We start from the raw sequence: 5,236 nt of genomic DNA, 5'->3' as shown, positions 1-5,236 counted from the left end.
CCTTTATCATTAGGGAGCAAAAGGGAATAATAAAACATTCCTTCCATAAAACAGACATCCACCTTATCCCCAAGGCCTTAAACTCATAGTGTTCAAACAGCTCCCCACTCAACTGGGGTAATAACTTTTACCTCTGTCAGCCTCGACCGTGAGGCCTTACTCGGGCTCAGCTCTGAGTATTCCCAGGGCACTTCGAGCTGGCATTCCAAGCTCTTGAACCCTTTCAAGTTCACAGCTCAACATCAGAGGCCCTCATGGTATTAACAGACAATTGAAGCTATATGTTGGAAGAACTGGCAAATTCTGACTCAGGTCCAATGTACAGTGACATTTTCAGGTTCCTCTTTGATCATCTTCACACTGAGGGATGCCAGGGACTTCTCTTTGGCTATTGCTTCTCTATCTAGGTGATGACAGCTTGAAGGCCCAGGAGAAGCCACTCAAGGTAGAGAGGGCTGGGTCTCATCCAGATTCAGTCCCTTTGCTTTCAACTTGGCTTCCTGTAAGGCTACTTTTCTCTACTTCCCTTTCTAGAAATTCAGTTAGGCTTTTTCCTGGTGTACAGCCAAAGCATTTCTATGCATATTTCTTGAATTTCCTATTCTGTAGTGCCAAAAAAGAAGAAACCTGTGGGGAGGAGTGGGCAGTTAAATCTGGAGCGCCCTAGTCGCCAGGTAGATGCACACACACGATATGGTCTCTGGTTGCAAGTGGACAAAAACATTGGTCACAGACTATAGTTCATGTAATTGCATCAGGAACTACCCAGGCAGTCTGAATGAGGGTTTGATCACATTCACATTTTAAGACTTGTAAATACATAGCAATGATCGTCTGGGGTGCTTGACATGCACACAGAACCCCAGCTACTTCAGCACCCTCTGCTTCGCCTTAATAACTTGCATTTGCTGTTAATGTTGCTCTGGGCAAGGACCAGAGGACTTGGAGTCCTTTTTCTTTTTTACTGAGGAGGTGGTGAAATACTTATCACATCTCTTATCCTCCTGGGAGCTTCTGAGATTTTTTTTTGGGGGGGGGGGTCTTGTTGTGGGGGGGGGGTCTGAACTCTGGGCCTGGGCGCTGTCCCTCAGCTCTTCAGCTCAAGGCTAGCACACTACCACTTGAGCCATACCACCACTTCTGGCTTTTTTTTCTGCTTATGTGGTGCTGAGGAATCATGCATGCAAGGCAAGCACTCTACCACTGAGCCACCTTCCCAGCCCCCTTTAAAAAATTCTTGCTTGTATTTTTACCCTTCTTTGTCAGATATAGTCATTTTTTATAACACTCAGGAGTTTCAATGTAACAATTGGTGTCATTGATTCCCCATCATTTCTGCTTGTGATAGAGAAAGTGCCTTCTTTGCACTGGTGAATCCATAGGCTGGTGCCCATGGAACCTTCTGGCATGCAGAGCATCCCAGAAGCAGCTGGCCTTGTAGAACCCTGGAAAGGCTTCCAAAGCCTCCATCATGGCACCAAGGGACATTCTGCTGTGGGAGACTGTGGTACTGTCCCTGGGTGAAGCCTGTGTCCTGAGCATTCATATCAAGCAATTGCATTTTCCTCTACCAGGCTGTTCAAGCTCAGACACTGCAGGAGGACAATGAATGTGGCATCTCCCACGGCAACACCAGAGAACCCACCAAACAAACGACTCCCATCCCTGTGATTGCAGCTTTGCTGGTTCAGAGCTATACCAGGAAGAATGCTGCTCTCTTCTTGATGTAGAGCAGTCTGTGGTCTTCTGTAGCTGCAACTTTGTATAGACAGAGGGAGCTTACAGTAATGGCTGGGTGATGTCAAAGTCTATGAGATCTCTCAACGAAGCGAAATCACACTGAGGAAATGTAGAAATGCAGCCTGGGGGAGGGGGGTAAACTTCCCTCTGACTCCCACTCCCTCAGCCCTGCAAGTGGACTTCCCAATACTGGCCACCCTGTGTTGAGAATGTTCTACCCTCTACATGGCTCAATGAGCTGGAATTGTAGAGAAGAAAACATACAGCCATGGCCTTCTTGATGCAATGAAAAGTCTTAATCTGCATTTCTCCTACTTGTGAATAGTGTTTGCCTAAAATGAAGGACGCACTATGCATTCCATTAGTGTGCATCATGACAGAATTGGGATGGAGATTTACAAAAAAAAAAAGATCAGAAGACACATGGGACTGGATCAACCTGTCAGGAATCAGGGAATGGTTGTATCTAAGCAACTGCAATGTCATGCATTCTCAAGTGGTGCTTGGTAGTGAGGACAGTGGACTGTGAGTAGACATCCAGTGTTTTCCTTTTTATTGCAGACGTTAGCATGTGTGTAGGTGTTCACCCTTTCCCTGTCAATGTGAGCCTTGTCTACAAAGAGTTAATATCTTTAAATCTGATTTTCATAACTGGTCTCAGGCTCAGGCTGGGATTAGAAGACGACAGGAGTAGGAACATGGAGCAATTCTGGACCTTGACTTTACTTTTTTGTTGTTGTTGTTGGTCATGGAGCTTGAACTCTGGGCCTGGGTGCTATCCCTCAGCTCGTCAGCTCAAGAGAAGTGCTTTATCTCTTGAGCCACAGCACCACTTCCATAGACCTTGACTTTTCTGAGTGAGCTTTTTTCTCTAGCCCTGAAGTCTTCTGAAGGGTTGTAGGCTATTAAACTCCTTTCTCTTAAAGTACATGAAGCCTGTTTCTAATAGGGCCAGGGGTGAAACATTTAATACACACTGAAAGCATGTTCTCTGGCCTTGGTTAAGCCACCCTCTCATTCTCTAGATGTGCTGGACATCACCTGTCTCCTTAAACCTGTGTGTCCCCGAACTCTCTCTCTGTAAAACCTGGCTTTCCTAGTTAACCTTCATACCTATGCATGGGCACGTGTATGCACTTGTGTGATCATGTGTTCATGGCCATACCTTCCCTTACTTGGTCTGTCACACCTGATTATGCTCAGGAGTTGTCACTGGGATCAGCTCCCAGGCTCTCTCACTTTTGACCTAGAGATGGGCCACCAGGAGTTAGTGCTGCTATCCTCTGTCCCTTATCCTGTTACATCTCTAGACCACCTTTGCCCCTCTCACTTCCATGTGGAAATGACTGGTCTTTAGCTTTTCAGACCTGGAGATGTGAAATGGTCCAGTCAGGTCCTCACCCCTCCCCCTCCACTCTCCCCAGACCAAATCTTTGGTCAAACCCCTGTTGGTACCATGGGAACCACTAAGGGCATCAAGTCACCCATTTTAAAGTAGAACAGAACTTTTCATTCTATGCTATACTTTCAACTTCTTGTTCAGCCCCTGCCTCCTAAGACTTCTCTCCATATACAAATATATACATTCACAACCTAGGAACTTACTGCTGCTTTATACCAGTCAGATGTCATCTCAGCCTTCTACCTCTAAAAATGACCACCCCCCATGTCAGCAGGAAGTAGCCAGAGAGAATCAGTGGCTCTTCTCAATTTTCAAAAGGCTAGAATGTTAGGTATGCCCATGACATTGGCCCCCCTCTTCCTGCTCTCCTCCTCTTCTCTCCTAGAAAGGAAATCTCAGTAGCCATTCCAGAAATCACCTGTGGGAAACAAGTAATCAATCACATCTAAGTGTCAGTCCCCTGACTGAGTTAGCAAAGGCCTCATCCTCTGAGGTCTTGTGCTTATCTGCCCCAGTCAGGCCTCTTCCTGCCAGTGAGAAGATCCATCAGCTCTGACGTCATTTCCACATCCGCTGTGGACACATCTCCTCATTGCCCTTCCTATATAATTCCTCTCTCCTGCCCCATGTTCTCACTGTGCATGCAACCAACTCAGGCAGGACATCAGTTTGCTCCTGCTCTTGACTAAATCAACTCTTGCTGGAGAAAATGGCACTCACCTGCTTTTTACCTGTACCTACTCAGCTATCTCAGGAACAACTTGAAGCAGAAGAGAAGCCAGAATCACACAGTCCATGGCTGACTTCCCTGGCCTCTTCCTGCAGAGAAACTTCCTCCATACGGATACCAGAAAGGCTGTATATCTCACTTGCTAAAGGACTTTCAAGATGCTTTTCTAGAAATCCATGTGGCCCAGTATCCACCGGATATGGGACAACAAAAAACCAGGTCCAATGCGCTGGCCATTCAGGTGGATCCTGAAGGAAGGATTCGGTACGATGCAGTTGCTCCTCAAGGTCAGTCAAAAGACAAGGTCATTTACAGCAAATATACTGACCTGGTGCCAAAGGAGGGTATGAATGCCGATGATCCAGACCCACAGAGACCCAGCGAAGAAGCTATTCAAGAGATCACAGCAAAGACAAGGGTAGCCTTAGAGAAGTGTGTGAAGCAGAAGGTTGCCACAGCCATGCCAGCTTGATAAACTGTCTCCTGCTCAGTATCTGTGATATACTATCTCAGCAGGGAGTGGCATTTAACTCTGGAGCTACACAGAGGCTAATTCACATAGTAGAGATGCAGACAGAATCCAATGGAGCCTCCGAGGTTCAAGATCAACAAGAAGATTCCCCGGGGACCACCTTCTCCTCCTGCACCTGTCATGCACGCTCCAAGCCCAAAGATGACTGCCAAGGAGCAGCAAGAGTGGAAGATTCCTCCTTGCATCTCCAACTGGAAAAATGCAAAGTGTTATAAAATTCCATTAGACAAGCAACTGGCCACTGATGGAAGAGGACTTCAGATGGTACACATCAATGAGAACTTTGCCAAACTGGCTGAAGTTCTCTACATTGCTGACTGGAAGGCTCTGGACACTGTGGAAATATGGACCTAAGTGGCAAGAAAAAGGGCTCAGAAAAAAAAGGAGAAACTTGGAGTGATGGCCCAAAAAGCCAGGGGAAGGAGAGCTGGGATCAAAACCCATGTGGACAGATGATAGGGAGGCACGCACGTAGGAGGGATGAGATCCAGCAGGAGAGGCAAAAAGAGAGACGGCATGACCATTATCTTTCCTGGGCAGCTGCTGGGAAGGGATCAGAACTGCAGAGAAAGGAACAGCAGATATAACTGAAATCACTGAAGTCATTGGAGTGTCCCCAATCCTTGCACCTCAAATGAAGTTCAGTATTACTAAAAGCTCTTCAACCAGTCCAAGCATATGGACAGTGGATTTTCAGGCAGAGAAGATGGAATTTACAATATGTCACAAGCTAAAAAGAAAATAATACTGACACAGAGCAAAAGGTTGTTATTCTACAAATCTACAAGAGACATCCTGGAAGTAGAAAGGGAGGAGATGGCAGGCAGGTGAG

General features: G+C 46.5%; 2 pseudogenes; one reads left to right on the top strand and one right to left on the bottom strand.

Annotated features, from left to right (window-relative positions):
- Positions 1–399: 399 nt before the first annotated feature.
- LOC138825837 (cyclin-L1-like) lies at positions 400–3,982 on the bottom strand (annotated as a pseudogene).
- An 89-nt stretch (positions 3,983–4,071) lies between these two features.
- Positions 4,072–4,991, top strand: LOC138825835 (SNW domain-containing protein 1 pseudogene; annotated as a pseudogene).
- The last annotated feature ends 245 nt before the right edge of the window (positions 4,992–5,236 follow it).

This window comes from Dipodomys merriami, unplaced genomic scaffold (assembly GCF_024711535.1).
Source record: "Dipodomys merriami isolate MVZ:Mamm:240054 unplaced genomic scaffold, mDipMer1.0.p SCAF_14, whole genome shotgun sequence".
Taxonomy (NCBI): domain Eukaryota; kingdom Metazoa; phylum Chordata; class Mammalia; order Rodentia; family Heteromyidae; genus Dipodomys; species Dipodomys merriami.
Note: the sequence above shows the minus strand (reverse complement) of the source record. Positions and strands in the feature narration are given on the sequence as shown.